General features: G+C 42.0%; 1 pseudogene; it reads left to right on the forward strand.

Moving 5' to 3' along the window:
* The first annotated feature begins 607 nt into the window (after positions 1 to 607).
* LOC104874960 lies at positions 608 to 3,652 on the forward strand (annotated as a pseudogene).
* Positions 3,653 to 17,524: the final 13,872 nt, after the last annotated feature.

Here is a 17,524-nt window from a genome sequence, read left to right on the forward strand (position 1 = left end):
TGTGAAAATATCCTTAAAGAACAATGATGAATTAAAACTATTATGTACACACAAAATAATAATATAAGGTGAGTCTGACAACATAAAAGAAAGGCACAGAAGGAGGACAGCAGGAGGATGGAGAGAAGTACGGAGATTGCTGTGTAAGCTTCTCATTTTGTAGGTGACATGGTGTGTGTCACCTGAAGCAGACTATGGCAAATTAAAGATGTCCCTAAAGCCACCCAAACTCTCTGCCCCAAGATAGAAACTAAGAAACCAAGAAAAAAAAATATAAATGATTAATATGTGTGCATGTAGGGGTTCAAAGAAAATCTGAGGGTTTTAATTAAAGCACAGACTATAGAAACCTTCAAAACCTCAGTTGGTGATTTAATCCCCTTTGAAATTCTATAGATGTTCAACTTATAAGCAGCATATGACAGCCAACCTACAAGAGCCTCTGAATTTAAGTAGAAATTCAAGCCTCATTTTTAACAACTACATACCTACGTGTTCACTTGATAAAAACCAAAGGTCTTTCACTCAGAAGAGCTAAATCAGGAAGAGACTTGCCTTACGTGGTTCCAGCTGCCCTGGCTGGCCCTGGATCTCCCCTCCTGGCCATATGTCCTTGAGGTCCCACCTCAGTGGAGCTGCCAGCTGTTGCTCCTGACTTTCCTGGTGCTGTAGCATCTCAGCCTCCCTACTATGGCAGTGTGATGGAGCCTGTGAACTGGATGGACCTCTATGAGTATGAGGTACTTTACAAACAAGACTTTCACCTCACACTTCAGGAGCATTCACATTGCTCTCAGCAAAACCTGCTTCTGCTCCCCACAGTGACCTCATACCTCTTGGATATGAAAGCCAGACAAGCTGACATTGGAGCAAAGATGTGTTGGTGGGATTGGGGTTTCTAATATTTCTCTTATTAGGCCAACAGGGTGAAAAAAGACAAAATGTGAGCCTTGTCCCTTGAGAGTGAGCATATTCTTTATGGTGACGATAAGGCAGGATTTATGGACATGTGATAGCTGACAGCAAAGACCATTATGTCATCCAGGTGGGCAACTGAGTTTTGTCCCAATGCCAAGCACACCATGAAGACAGACATCGATGTTTTCATTGATACTTGGAATTTGGTGACATTCCTTTTAAACCTAAACCACCCACAGGCACTTTCATGGATTATCCTCCAGTTGCTAAGTGTTCATATAGAGGCTTTTACCAAGAAACCTGCTTTTCATGCCAGGATTATTCTTTCAAGGTGTTGCATGCTGTAATGGGGCGGGTAGTAAAATGCTTAGAGATTTGGTGCTGAGGATCTGTGAAATGCTGGGCCATGTCAAGCCATCTTATCGAAGATGTTTATGTCGGGATCTGTTGGGATTTCTTAGATGTGGTCATTTATATTTCAGAAGACACACACCTTTTATTTTCATATAGAATACATTTGAAAATGTCAACTGGGACATGTGATTACAGCCCATGACTTTTCCTGTGGGGAAACCATCCTCGATTATCTGGTTATGGTAAGGAACACCATGTGTCATCACCAACCTCACACTCTGCTGAAGCCCAGGGCAGGACTGGGTACGTGGTGGACACTGTTAACGTTGCTGCTGGGGAGCATTCTCAGGGAGCTGCAAGTCAGTGCTGGCTCACACGGCTGGAACACACAGAACTCTCGGACTGGAGATGGGAGAGCTACACTTTATTTTAACAAAATTCAGTAGTGGTCCTTTAAGGATGATAGAGGAATTAAACTTAAAGGAATCAGAAGTTTTTGCTAATACAATTAGAACCAGAAATATGGGCACATAATTCTATAGACTAGAATTTCTTAAATGTTTCCCTAGATTGTAAGCTTTATTATTCCACAATAATGATGTGATGTGGAGACAATTCTGTTTATTGAAATGTGTACTTGTTTAAAGGTTTAGTGTGTATCTTCCATGGGTTACCAATTTAAATGCATGTGTGTAAAGCTTCACTGAAATTATACTGAACAAAATCATTGGTCATTCAGAAGATACTTCAAGACTTTGCAACATTTCAGAGTTTATCAGTTATTATTTAGTGTTGCTCTAGACTTCCTAGGTGTTTGCATGTTATGGTGGTTTCAACCCTGTAGAAATAGAATGGTGAATCACTTTTCATATTTTAACTTTGTTCCAATTACTTCTCTGATTCATTTATTATAGATACCCATTTGATGTGAAGCTTGAACTTTGCTGCATGTTTTACTGTAAAGAAGAATTAAAGCAAGAAAATCTGAGTAAGTTTTTTGCTTTTAGAAATATAATCCATGGTGTTGTTAGATGTCGCTTTCCCTATCTCTTCTTCCCACCTGCACCTTGCCTTCTGGGCTGTGTGCTCACTTTTAGGAAGGTCTCAGAAAGCACAGGAGAAGGGAGAGAACCCGACAAGAGCATGCTGTGAAAAGAGCATCATTCTCCACAATTTGAGCTGTGCAGAGAGGCACAGCCACCCACGGCACATTGTAAATCTGCCCACGTGCTTCTTCATTAACAACTACTTTGTGGAAAAAAAAAAGAGAAAAAGTGGAAATAATTAATTTTAATTTTAAAGTTCCATCCAAAAGAAAGCAAAGCATGGAAAGAAAAAGTAACATAAAACAGATAATCCAAATATAAAGCCCTGAAGATGGTACATTTATCATAACATACCACTCATTGTGTTAAAGATTGATGGGCTTAATGCATCAAATAAAAGGCAAAACATATCTGGGCAATTAAAAAAATAAAATAGTCAACTCTATGCTGTTTAGAAGTGACACATTTACAAATAACGGAGGAAGAAAGGTTGAACATAAACAGATGAAAGAGCTGTATTTTGCAAAAATCCCACAGTTCCCAGCCTGTTCACCGATGTGTCCCACGATGGGAGGGTGCGCACAGACATCTGTGCCCACTGCAAGTCTCTCAACTCCAGGTAGTTTCCATGTGAGATCTCTTATTTTACTTTGGTGATATTGTATCTCTGTGAAGTTGATCTTTCAGCAGTTCTTGTGATAATAAAGCAAATATTGTGCAAAATCCTTTTAAATCAGAAGTGAGGGGATTGGTCTCTGATCTGATTTCAAATTCTGAAATGTTTTGCTGTGACCAACAGATGCCATAGCTTCTGTTTAATAAATGGAACTGTTGGGTTTAATTTTTTCTTTCATGGATGTTGCATAGTAACAAAGTGTTGAATGCACCCGGAAGATGTGACAATTCTAACATAGCCTCGAATTGTGGTGAGTACCTCCTGACAGGACAATTATAGGGAGTTCAAGTCAAAAATCTCAAACATGCTGGGAAATGTCAGAAACATCTCTCTCATCTGAAGAAATGGCTCACTGAGTTGTTCAAATACTTGAGTAGGAAGATCAGTGCTATAGTCTGAATGTTTGTGACCCCTGCAGAATTCATGCTGAGACTTAATCTCCATGCAGCATATTGGGAGGTGTGGCCTTTGGGGGGTAACTGTTGAGTCTCTGCCCTCATACAGGAGCATTAAGGGCTTGTGAAGGGAGTTTGAGTTTTTCTGTTCATATTGTTCCCCCCTCCCAAAGATGTACCACCTGGGTGCCATCTTGGAAGCAAAGACCTGTCACCCGACACAGAACCCAGAACCCACTGGTGCCTATATCTTGGACTTCTAGTCCCCAGAACTGTGGAAAATACATTTCTGCTCTTTAGAAATTACTTAGTCTCAGGTATTTTGTCACAACAGAATAACTAGGCCAAGATAATCAGAAAGGCTTTAAACATTTCAATAATACATGCAACACAGATACTGTATACATGCAATAACTACACAGCAGTTTCTAAGCACATGCAAACCACTGGTAAAAGTTGCCCATATTCTGGCCAGAAAGCTAGCACATTTCAACAGATCTCAATGAATGAAAGCTGTACAGAAAAGAGGCTGAGGTAGAAGGATCTCAAGTTCAAGCCTAGCCTGGGTAACTTAGTGATTGGGAGCTCTTGTTTCAAAATAAAAAATAAAAAGGGCTGGAAATGTAGCTCAGTACAAAAACCCCAGATTCAGTCCTCAATGTCACAAAGAAAAAAATTGTGTTTTTCTTCATAAAGTTTATGGGTACATTCAAAGCAAACAATACAGTTACATTTATCATTGGGATCTTGTACCTTTACATGATATATCTTGGTTCTTGTTTTTTCCCATACCCCTGTCCTCCCTTCACTCCCTTCATCCTTCCCTATTTACAAAGACTTTGTTTGCAGTTTTTCACCGTTTTTCTTTGCCCTTATTTCCTTTCCCCTCCCCTTCCCACTTCCACTTTAGTCATTTTCACACTCCCAATTACACCACTTGAACCTTATTTACACTTTTAATTTTTCACATCAGAGAAATTATTTGGTATTTACTCAAGTGTGTCCTATTTATTTCACTTAAGAGTATAGCCTCAATGTGCATCCATTTGGCTGTAAATGTTTCTAGTTTCTCATTCTTTACAGCTGAGTAGTATTCCATTTTATAGAAAAACCACATCTTCTTTATTCAGTCTCCAGTTGATGGGCATTTGTATTGTTTCCAAGTTTTAGCTATTACAAACTGTGCCGCTATAAACATGAGTGAGCATATATCACTGTGGTATGATTCTTTTAGTTCTTTTAGAAAGATACCCAGCAGAGGGATATCTGGGTCAAATGGAACCTCTAATCTTAGTTGTTTGAAGTATCTCCATATTGATTTCCACAGTGGTTTCTCCAGTCTGCACTCCCACAAACAATAGAAAAGGATTCCTTTCTCCCCGCAGCCCCACAAGCATTTGTTATTGGTTGATTTTTGATGGCAGCCATTCTTTGTGGGGTGAGGTGAAATCTCAGTGTTGTTTCATCTGCATCCCTCAAGTGACCAATGATGTTAAACATTTTTTCATATATTTATTTGTTGCTTTCACTTCTTTGTCTGAGAAATGTCTGTGAGTTTGGATGCCCATTTTTGAATCGGGTCTTTACATTTGGGGGGTCTGATTTTTTGAGTTCTTTATATATTCTAGATAGTAGTCAAAAGGATTGTGCTTTGACCTTAATTTATTAAATAAGCTTAAAATTAGTGATAGTAGAATAACCAGGGAAAAGAAAACAAAATCACACATCTGAGAATTAAGAAGTAAACTTTTCTAAATAATATACTGTTCACAGGAAAAATCCCTTTGGAAATTAGAAAATAGTTTGAATCAAATGATGAAAAAGTAAGTGTCTCAGGATTCAGTCTAGTAAATTGCAAATATGATAACTTTCCTTTAAAATTAGATAGGTTCTTAGCACACATAGCAGGGAACCTGAGCTTTGCCTCTTGTCTCTACCTATTTCCTAACAAGGAGGCAGTGGTGAGCCAAATACTATAGCTCAGTTTCCAAGCTATTCATGCAACTGCAGTCCTCCTCATGATCACAAAACAGGCTGTTATTTGCTCTGTTGGTTAATGGTAGCTGTAGAAAGAACCCAGGTGTCCCTGTGCTCACAGAAAGCACTAGCCATTACATTTAGCACTGTTACAAAATGTGACACAATAAAGATAGCAAATAAGAAAAATTTACAGGTAGACACAATAGAGATAGCAAATAAGAAATATTTATCAGTGGGTTGGATCTGTGGGCCTCAGTGCTACACCAACAGATCATACAGACTTCACTTTCAAGCCTACATCCAGGACTTGAAATTGATTCCAAGGTCAGCTCCAAGCCGGGCCTTGAAAGTCCTACATTTTTCCTACATTGAGTGAAAAATATCTTTTCTGTTATATATCTACAGGTGTGGGCTCTGGCTCCTGATCTGTGGAGTAGTAAGTTATTGAGCAAGGTCATTATTCTTTGGCAGAAAGCACCTGGTGTCCGAATTGATATTCTATTTCCTTACATGCTGTATATCCTAGAGGTATAGGTGACAGGCTTGATGAAAATAGGTCCACAGTACTTAAGATAAGTAGTACTTTAATCAATTTAAGATAATTTCTGATGGCTGGTGCATAATGGTAATATACTACTTTTTAAATTTCCTTTTAAAGTGGTGTAGACATTAAAAACTCTATTGTATGAATTGCTTTTCAAAGACACAGTCACCCATTTTATCACTCCTCCACAGATATGTCTATTAAAATAGACCAAAGAAGAGTTTTTTTTATATTTATCATAATTTTTGTCATGCTAGGAGGATCTTGTGAATCCATGTGTCCTAGATAGTTAAGGATCACCTGCCTTGTTCCCATGGATCTTATATTACTGGAACAGAAGCTGATAATTTTTGAAACTGCCAATATGCTCTTTATGCCCATGAATTCCCTGTCTAAATTTATGCCATTTTCCCCATAACTCTACATTGCAATGGGGGATTTGTCCCAAGGAGAAAAAAGAAAAACAGAAGACTTAAAAATGTAACTGAAATGATACAAAACTCTACATAACGTGACTCCCAAGCTGATCATTTAAATTAATTGTGAGTGTTGGGCAGCGCAAGGCAAGAGGAGGAAAAGATTGGCCTTAGAAGAGGTTAAGGCACGTCAGTGTCTAGCAGCTTAGTTTTTCCAGCAGAGAAGTTACCAGAGCCAAATGTCCCAGATTCACCATTGTCAGCACCCAAAGAGGCTTCAGCAAGGCCACCTGAGCAAGTGCTGTCCTGACAAGCAGAGAGGTTCCATCGCTCTGCCCCTGAGTGACTGACTTGAAAGCAGTGCTGAGAACTTCAGGACAACAGAAGACCCATCTGACAAGCCAGCACTGTCTGTCCCAGCCTGAGGATGAGGAGTGGATCTTGGGAACACCTCACAGACCCCCTGCTCCTGTGTGTGGAGGAGGAAACACTGGGAACATCTTGAAGACTGGCACCTGCAGGTTCTGAGTGGGTACAGCTCTCCCATCTCCTGGTTCTTAGTCCTGCTGAGCTCCTTCCTTCACACTATTTCCTTCATCTGGAGACCAGCTACCCTGGCTTAAAGGTGGTTTTAAATTTTCAGCAACACTAATTTTGGTGGTAGGCAAATTCATGCTTTATTTTCCCATCTTTCCACCGTTTCACCCTCTGTGAGGGAAGAAGTAACCATTCTTGTGAACCCAACAGTTAGCTTGTTGGAGACATTAATCACCACCAGCTGAACACGTCACCTTTGAAGAAAGATCAATGGCCTGATACTATTTCAAATAAAACATAAACTAAAGGGTAAGTATACAATGTTGATAATTGTTTCTCTTATTCTGGATGTTAAAATATAAATGAATTTTACATGTAACATTCATAATCTTTAATTTTCTGAAAAATCATCGACTCAGGAATGAAAAGTGTGTCTCTGAGAAACACGGTCCTCAAGCATGAGAAGAGGTACTAGGATACTCATTTTAGCCTGCTTGTAATGGCAGAAACTGGAAGCCACTTAGAAGTTTTCTACTAAAAGCAAAAACAAATAAATTATAACAGATTTATACAGTAAATGGTAAAAATGAGAACTGGAATATATCTGTGAACATGAATAAAGGCAAACAGTTTTTTCACCAAGATGTGAACATTTTCCTATAGCATTTGGACAAGACCCAGCAGGTGTCATCTTCGTCTTTGAGTTCATCCCTGTTTTGGCGGGGTCAACACAACTAGCTTAGGCATGGCTTATGATTTCTTGAACTTTTCAGAGGAAAATGGACCCAAATGTAATCTTTCAAGATACAGCTTGTGTGAGTAGAAAAATGTCCCAAGGACATTCTGAAAGGAATGATGACATCAGGGAGGCCTCCAAGGCCAGTGCTAGTGTTGCAGAAAGCCAGGCTGAGATCAGCCAAGAGCAGGAGCTGCCCATGCAGATCTTCCTGAGGGAAAACTTCACGAAGCTTTGAAAGTCCACACTCAGGGGGCACTTGCAAATACACTAAGTGCTGTGGGAGCACAGTACCCTAGGGGTAGTGGATGCAAGATGTTCATCTGCTCCTGGCAAGGTAAGAGGAGGCCAGGTGGACATGTGACACTTTCATAGAAGCAGAGATCCTGAGGGCCACATGACATCCAGATTCTGCAGTGGGTGTGAGCACATCCACAGTGTGTTTCTTTATTGGTGTCTGTTTGATATGTAAAACTAAACCTGAATTTAATGACTACCAAATACAAAATACATTAGTTCACCCAACAACTGGTGATAGTGAAAACATATTCTCAAACACAGACTAGAATTTCCTGGGTTTTGGAATTCCCCTACTCCCTCTTGGCACCACATACCTATGGTAACCTGCACATGTTCCAGGCCCAGAGAAGAGTTGTATGTGGACGATGGTTTCATTGCTCCTTTTAGGAAGATGTAGCTGTCCTTCTGTCTGTTTTCATCTCATTGGCTGTGTAGATCATTGCACAGGGAGGAAGAGTTGGCCACATTGGCTAGGTGGGTCAGCTCAGGGGCTGCAGTCAGGCACAAATCCCTCCAAACTCTGCACTGTGCAGCCCCTGCTCTTCCCTCAGGGCTTCCTGGCCCCAAGACTCATCAGTGTGCCTGACACGTGTCATCTTGGTATCTTTGGAGTCCTTCACAGAATGAAGCTCTGTCCCGTACCTTGACTTGGTCACCCCCCACTGTACCCTGACCCTCCAACAACTTGAGCTCTGTGTCTGCAGCTGGAACCATTTCCCCTGAGCCCACTCTTCTACTCCTGGGGGACAGCCCTCTTCCTCCTGGGTCAGAGGGAGATGGAAGCACAGTGTGTATGGACTGTCACATGTCTCTTAGGTGTCCTCTCAGCCTCCAGCTAATGATGTCTTTGGTGGGGATGGACACTCAGTGCTTCCCTCTCTGTGAGGTCCATGACCCAGATGTTCCTTCCACTCCCTCCTAGTCACACTGACTCCCAGCATCTTGGCTCTCATCTGTTCTTGTAATCTTGGTTTCCATTCTTCTCTCGCGAGAACTTTGCCTCTCTCCAACTCTTCCCACTCCCCTCTCCTGGACGTCAATACCACCACTTCTATTTGGATGATAAACTGCATACTACAGTTTCTCAGAGTGCAGATTTCTCTCCCATTGAGTCATGAGTTTGTAAAAGTTGAACATGATTTCTTTTTAATATTTTGTTTCCTCAATAAACATAGGCTATTCATCTTTTAAGTGTTCAAAAGTATCCAAATAAATGAAAACATTTCATGCCTCTGAAAAAAATTCTCATTTAATAAGTAATAATACCAAAAAGTCCTGTCAATTCTCCTTACAAAATTTATTTTCCTTTATTGCAGCAATGCTTGATAATATTGGGTTGGGGTAGGAAATTGAGCCTGCATTCCAGGCATGCTGAGGAAGCAGGCTTAGAAATGAATGGGTTATTTGAATTATTAAAGACAGATGCGAAGCGAACTATAGAAAAGTAAAACTGCTGAAAAATGAAATGGCCATCAAGTCAGTAACACTTGGTGCTGGCTTCTATGTTACTGAAACAGCATTTAACAAAGTGAATTCAAGGACTCTGTTGTATGTACATGTGCATGCATGTGTGATGTGTGTGTGTCTTCTTGTGCATTGTTGTTAGTTGACACATTGGCTTCAACATAGTGAATTTATGTACAATCATCATAAAGAAATTCTTGTGATTAACAAAGCTATTAAATATAAATATACCATCATTTTCATTAGTCTAAATATGTTCTACCTAATCTATATGATAGGCTTTCTAATAATTGTGATGAACAAAAGCTCACACTTATGTCAAATGTGGTGGCACACACAAGTAATCCTAGCACTCTGGGAGGCTGATGCAGGAAGATCACAAGTTCCAGCCCAACCTGGGTATCTGAGTGATTTAGCAAGCTTCTGTCTCAAAATAGAAAAGTTGTTAAAAAGGTCTGGGTTGTAGCTCATTGCAATGGCCCTGGGTTTAATCCCCAGTAAAACACACACACACACACACACACACACACTCCAAAACAAACACACAAAGTCCCTTAAATTTAATATTAATAGAGAATAAGCTAAAGGTAGGCCATTCTCTTAATATTTTCCATTTAATTCATGTTCTGTGGGTGAACATGTAGATTGTGCTCAGAGAATCACAGTTTCTGTAGTGCCTGCAGGCCTGCTTGGCATCTCCAGCCTGCAGTTCATCCAGCCCAGCCCAGCCCACGTAGTGGCCTCCAGGGACCCGGTGTCTGTGTGTCTTCTGCAAAGTTCTTAGCTGAGTGTGAATGTGACGTGCAGGACAACAAAGGGACTGGGAGAATCTTTAATTTCATATTCTAACTCGTTAGCCCTATTTGTTTGCTTTGAATCCCTGGCTTCAATAAGGTGAAAACTTGCGTTAATCCTCTATTCAGCAGCTGCCTGGGTGCGTGTGAAATGGATCATGTGGGCAAAATAAACCCCAGCCAGACGCAACCTGCCATTGTCCCTAAGCTGCTTCGAGGGGACTCTCCACAGGTACCAAGGGGCCATGCGAGCCACTTCACGTGTTTTTGGAGACCCTCTCCTTTTTTTCTGCTTCGCACATCACTCAGGCACAGAAAAAAGCCAAAAGCAGACATCAGATGAAGGGAAAGATGAAGTGGCCGGAGCTCATTTTCCACACACAGAGATAATTGGCACTGCGGTGATTCTGGAGGGCTGAATTAAATGAATAAATTGTGACATGGGAAAAACTGAAAAGGACAACAGGTTCCTGGCTCACACAGAATCCTTGCCTTGGGTAGGCATTTTTCTTGAAGACCAATTGAGAAAATGGGACAAAAATGTTTTTCCCCATTAATTGCTTTCAAACACTGTCCCATTAAGCACCCAATTAGAAGGGAGGAGTGTGGTGCTCTGTTTGCTCCTAATGACCACCACGAGAGGCCAGGCTGATGGAGAGAGGGATGGGAGAGAGAGAAAGGAAATAATGGAAGAGACTAGGGTTTTCTTTTATGAGTTGCAGAATTAAAAGATCAATGGAAAGGGTTTACACGTCTCTAGCCCACAAGAGCCTGCTGAAAGACTGGAGCCGCGACACACACAGAAGCCACATAATTCTCCTGAAAGGAAGTCGTTCTTTGGAGCGCTGTCGCACGGATACATCTCCACACATTGCCCATATCACCACATACCTGCCTTGGTGTGCAAGAAAACACAGCTTAGCTCCAGGTTGGCCATATATGGAGCGATCTCAGACTGTGACATTCTAAACAGTGGGTAAACCAAAGATATAAAAGACAAAATTATAAATAGGCAGGGCTGGCTATGTTCAGACCCAAGCAGGGCTTCTAAGCTGTGAAAGGTCCAAGGGGGGACTTTAATACTGTGGCTGAGGCCTGGCATGCTGACGCAAGAAGCTGGGGTGCCCCAAGCCAGCTCCCCCAACCTCAGGCTTGCTCTTTCTCACTGCTTCTTACCTGAGTCCCAGTTGTCCCTCTGTCTCTCAACCTGTAGAATTTGATGTGCACATGATAAACATCATTCCTGGCTTTGTGTGACATTGAATCACTTGAGGATGGGACCATGTAGTCCATTTCCAGGATACACCTGCTCTGATTCTATGAACTCTTGGTTGGGATTCAGAAAACTGATCAGAAAATAATATCAAGAACAACTGTCCCATTTAAATGTATTATTTGAGGTTAGGAGCATAACTTAGTGGCAGAGTGCCTATCAAGCATGCATGAGACCCTGCATTCCACCCTTATTACTGCCTAAAATAGTTATTATTTGCAGATAGAACAGAGGTATTCCAGAGAAGAAGTTTAGAATCTCACTATGTTGTTGAGACTGACCTGGAACTCACTATGTAGCCCAGGCTGGTCTCGAATTCACAGTGATCCTCCTGCCTCAGCCTCCTGAATGCTGGGATTAGAGGCATGAGCCACCACACCTGGCTAAGTTTAAAAGTTTAACAGGGAGAATCCTGTAGAGGTAGTACACCCAGAGTCAACAAAGTTCATATTTGACATGTTTGGTTCAATATCATACAATATTACCTAGGGCTTTTGTACTTTGCTTTAGCCAATAAATAATAATGATCATGAAAACAACTAATATTTCTTGAGTGGCTATGATAAGCCAAGACTATTTAAAGCATTTTTCATTTGTAAGTTTGTTGATCCATGCAAAAATCTATGAAGGACTTTCTAATATTATCGATTTGTATAGGTGAAGAATCCAGGGAGCCTAACTGCAACCTAATGCACTCATGCACACGCAGCTGAGAAGCCCTTGAGTTGCAATGTGAGTTGATCTGCTTTATTTTTGTGTGAACTCCATTCTTAGCCAAAAGTTTATGCAAGGTGGAATCAGATCATTAATTCACTCCTCAGTGTTCTAGCCAGTGATGTCCTCTAAAATGGTGTGGTCATAAACATATATGTTGGTCTAGAGTCAGGTGGGAAATTGCAGAACATGGTCAATAGGATGGGGAGAACATGATGTGAGTAGTCCTCCTTACAGAATGGACACATTTCCTTAATTAATGTCCTGCTTACTCCTTGTGAGTTCTCAAAGTCAACAGAAGACCCACAACACTTTCAGCTGGGATTTGCTTTAACTCAAGACATCATACAGGAAATGGGAGAATTGAACACAGCAACATCCATAGAATGGGACAACTTGTGACAATAGCTTTTGTTGGCTCAACAGGACTCTTGGTGATAAGATGAGCAGTCACCCCATGAGTCAGGGCAAGGTGGTGAGTTTGACTATTCACTGTGCAAATAATGTGACTTTCCTCTTACTGCCTGCCCAGATCATTCACAGAGAAGGTGCTAGAAGCACACATCAAGGCAACTCTGTGAGGACACAGCCACCCTGGCCCAAGGGGCAGGCTGTGGTCCAGGATTGTGGCTCCAGGGTTGGCCACCTTTTAACACTGGCCCAACTTCTGACTCTTTCCATAGCTTTGAATTTTTGTTGATTTTCCTTCCCAAAAGTTTCTGAGGTGCAAACTTGTTCCTTGCTTTTAAAAAGAGAATGATAAGCCACTGCCTGCCTCACAAGCACAGGGCCAGAGTTCGATACCCAGTGCAGAGAGAGAGAGAGAGAGAGAGAGAGAGAGAGAGAGAATAACAAAATGAATGCGCAGGGATGTACAGAGAAAGCTGCTGAGCAAACTGGCATAGCTTCTGTTTCACCCAAAATTGGAGGAAAGAAATAGCACAATATCCAACTGCTAAGGGCAAATGAGATCGAGGGAGATGTGGATCAAGAAATCAGTCTGTCTCTCTTCTGTCTTTGAGTCAGGTGGTGGTGTGCCCTGTGGCATACTGTGGAGCCAGAGGGGGAAACTGGGAATTCTATGCTGGTCACCTGAAGGTATGGTGGTGGGAAGCCTGCAGAGAGCCTGTGGCATTGGAGACAGCCTGTAAAAAAGGGGTACATTGCTGATGTCCTCACTTTCCTGAATTGGAGCCAATGTGTTCCTTTCCTGTCCTGGGCTATCTCCAGGACAACATAAATTTACAGCTTACAGAGCATTTGGATCCTCACTGGTGGATTTGACCATGGACAAGAAATCAAATCCCATCAGAGAAGAAGGCAATAGAATAGAAACCAATATTTAAATGAAGTATTCCTAAGTCTCAAGTCACTACTAAATAATTTCATTACTTTCCCAATTATTTCCCAAGAAATGTTTGACCTTTCACTAAATTACCTTTAAATTACCTGAAATCGATGTCACAATTGAAATAAATTGTAAGAGCAAGGTTATCAACAACACTTGCATTTTAAAAGACCTCATTAAAACAACTGTTTATTAATGTCCATAGTTCAGAAATAAATTTAGGATCTAAATTAACAATTGAAGAAGAGTGAGTGAAAGGGCTAATTACCACAATATGTTGGAGAGAGTATTACTTAACTAATATAATAATAAGAATTGTGTGCTGTTCTACATTTTCCATTTCTTAGCTGTTTAGTTTTCTGTGAAACATTAAAAAGGAAATTAAGGAGGAACAAAAAGGGTACAGAGCATTATAGTGAACATGTTGGTGTCTTACACCCATTATCAGATTGGTCTATGTTGGAATGCATTTTGCCAGGGCCAATTCCACGGCCCTTAAGGGTGCATGCAGCTCGAGCCATTAACACCCAAAGTGATACATGTGAACAAGAAGCTAGGGAGGTAGCAAGGGGTGGTGCAAGGAGGTGAGATTGGGCGGACCCTCTACACTCTCTGGAGCTCCTGCCACTCCTGTGCATTCCATGGTAGAATTCGGAAAGTGGCAGTTTCTGGTGAAAATAATTTCAGCTCTATTCCTACCCTTTGGGCTTGCTTGGGAGTTAAGCCACCTTGTAGCCTCTCCTGCTCTGCTAACCAGCTAGGGAATCATCTGAGCTCTAAGCGAAAAGCAAGACAAACAGACAATATGGATGGGATATGTAGATGGACGCATTATTTATAAGCCATGGGCCAAAGGGTGTGCAGATGCTTTTTACTGTATAAAAGTTTTTGTAGAAACAAGAAACCCTTACTAAAGTGAGTCTTCATCTTAACACTTTATTTGTGATTCAATTACTTTACTTCAAATACATTTTCCTATAAAAACAGTGTTATAAATGGTGACGGGCTGTGAGGCGGGCCCACGGGGTATCTTGAGACTCAAATGGCTGCTGGGAAGGGGAGCAGAGATCACAATGCTGATGCCACTAATTTAAAAAGAATCCTCCTGGCTTCAAGATTAATACTGTCACTTTTTATTCAGCTGTAGCCTAAAAATAGGTTGGGTTAGTGGAAGAAAGGAGATAGATGTGCTCCTTGGAAAGGGGATTTCTGAACCTTTTAAATCTTTTAGAGAGGGAAGGCACTGATTCTTTGTTCTCTATGAATGTATGCATTATGTATGAAATTCTTTATTATGTGTAATTTAATTTTAAAAACTTGGAACTCTCTTCCCTTTATCTGAGCACCTTCTGATTATTACTAAGCACTATTTGTCAAGGATTTCTTGTCAGTCCCAAGGATGGCTTTCTCTGCTCTTACCTGAGTATCTCCTTGGAGACTGGCATCAGTTACTCAGGTCTGACAAACCTTGGACTTCTCCACATAGAGAAGGTCAGAAGTCACCTTTCAGACCTCTATCTGCAGCTTGGCCAGGCCTGCAAGCAGGAGGTGATTCCATTTGAACCCTGTCAAATGCACACTCTACCCAGTGCCCAGGGCTCCTTCCTTCAGCCTGTAGTGCCCCATCTCTGAGTCCAGACTCAGTTGCTCAGGGAAGCAGCACTTTTAAAAGGGTTCCTTGTTTTCCTGTCTGGGATCACTGGTTCTTTGTCAGTGTTCATCCTCAAATCGGCTCTGCACAGCAGGGGTCACCCATCAATTCCTACTGCACCTGTCTGCAGTGCAAACCTTCCTAGGCTCAGTGTTCGAGCTCTCCAGCCCTCTGGGTGGGACTGGGGAAACAGACATGGTGACCACACACGTGCTCAGCCATCTTTGAGTTGTCAGTGTTTCTCCATGTTGACTCACCTCAGCACCAGTCATCCTGGAGACTTCCTTCTTTCAAAGTGTCTCATCCTAGGGTCATTCTTGTCAGCACGAATAGGTCTGCATTGAGAAGGACAAATAGAGTGGCCTCAAAGGTGCATTGACCCCAGCCTTATGGTCTGCCCCACAGCACCTTGGGTTCTGAGCTGAGGATTTTATTGGGATTTAAGAGGAATTTCTATTGGGGTCTTTAGGGACCATCAGCCCTTCCTTCTTTGTCAGACTGACCTGGTGATATATTTTTTTCAACCTTATCTGCTCCCCAAAATTTAAGTTTCTAATATAATATAATTTGCTTATAATTTTTCTGTTGGGACCCAGGGATGGATAATGAATACAGTTGGAAATATTGACCAGGAAACACTTTAGATGCTCACTGTATTCATAATTATACAAACAATTTCCCCCTTTTGGTTAGTTTTTAATGTTTAGAGCTATTCTCCAGAAATATTAATAAATAAACATGCAGGTTAGAGTGTAAAGTTCCAGACAGAGCAGGTTGTACATGAATGGATTTGTGGCACCATGTAACATGGAAAGTTTAAATAACTTTGCTTTGGACAAAACCAACTGTGTGGTTGTCAGGCTGCTGGGGGTTGAGCTGTGTCCCTAAAGAGTCACATGCAGGCCCTCACTGCCTAGAACTAGACCAACTGGCAGTAGGGGTGCTGCTGTGGTAACTTTTAAGATGAGCTCATGTGGGGGTGGGGTCCCCACAGAGAGGGGAAACACGGACACACTCTCAGCATGGGTATGGCCATCTGTGGGGTGGAGGCACTGCCTGCCTCTGCCTCATGAAGCCATTCAGGGGCTTGGGCTTAGGCTCACTATTGGGGCTTTGCCACATTCTGGGGCCACCTGCTCTACCCTCCTTGGTCAGTAGACAGCCACAGGGAGATGGTACAGGAGCCAGGTCTGGAATGGGAAGTCACCAAATTGATTTATTTCTTAAGGAAAAGCACACTATAAATTCCCAGATGGCGTACAGCTCCAGCTCCCATCAGCATCCTTCTGATCTTTCTCCTCAGTGCTCCCAGGATAGCTTCCACTCATGGCCTACCTCACGTAAAAGTGGCTGCCTGAGCTCCAGCCATTATATTTGTGTTGCCAACCACAAAGAGGATCAAAAGCAGAACACCTAAGGAGCCCTTTCTCCAGCTGAGTCGGCTCCCTATAATCTGTTTCTGGAAGTTTCATTCAACATTTTTCTTCCATCTCATTTGCTCCTAGCTCTCCAGGAGGCTGAGGAGGGCAATCTTTGTCCTAGGTAGCTATTTGTCTTGCTAAAATTAGAGATTGTTGGGAGAAGGGGAGAATAGCTACTGGGAGGCAACCAGCAACCTAATCTTCAACTACAAAACAATTTTCACTCATACGCAGTAATTTTCTGTAGAAGTAACGACCTCATGAGGAGAATGGGCTACGCTACTGGGCACCAGTTCCTTGGGATGTGGCTTCAGTTGCCTTTGGTGAACCAACTGATCTCTAACTACTGGAGCTACTATCAGGCAGTGATGCAGTAGAAACGACTTCTGTAATAATTTTTGATGAATGGAACCACCAGAATTTTCCCATTAGCCATCAATGTGGACCAATGAATCCGTGCATTTATACATTGGCCCTACTTTCCCAGGGAGCAGGCAAAATAGCACTTGTAGTAGCTGACTGGCTTAGTGATGCTCTGCTCCATTTCCACCAGTGTCACAGCCCGTGGCTGCTTTATTATCTCTGGTTTCATGGTTTCCCTCTTCTCAGAAACAAGTCTGGTTGAGTATTGTTCTGGTTTACATCTGGATGTCCCCCTTAAAGCCTTCTGTGATTATAAGTGAGGTCTTTGGAAGATGACTGGACTATAGGCATTGATAGCTGACCTGCTTTTAGGAGGCAGGGCCTGGTCCAAAGAAGTGGTGACTGTGGGTGTGTACAGGAAGGGTTCGTCCAGCTCCTCCTTGACTCTCTCTGCTTCCAGTCCTCCCTGCCTTGAGCAGCTTTTCCTGCCCACGTCTCTGTGCCTGGCCATCCTGCCTTGGAGCTGACTGGCTATGGACTAAAATGTGAACTGCAGAACCTCGCCTCTTTTGTGTTGTTCAATAGAGTACTACT

The sequence above is a fragment of the Fukomys damarensis genome, unplaced genomic scaffold (genome assembly GCF_012274545.1).
Source record: "Fukomys damarensis isolate Sample0158 unplaced genomic scaffold, DMR_v1.0_HiC HiC_scaffold_16, whole genome shotgun sequence".
Classification (NCBI taxonomy): domain Eukaryota; kingdom Metazoa; phylum Chordata; class Mammalia; order Rodentia; family Bathyergidae; genus Fukomys; species Fukomys damarensis.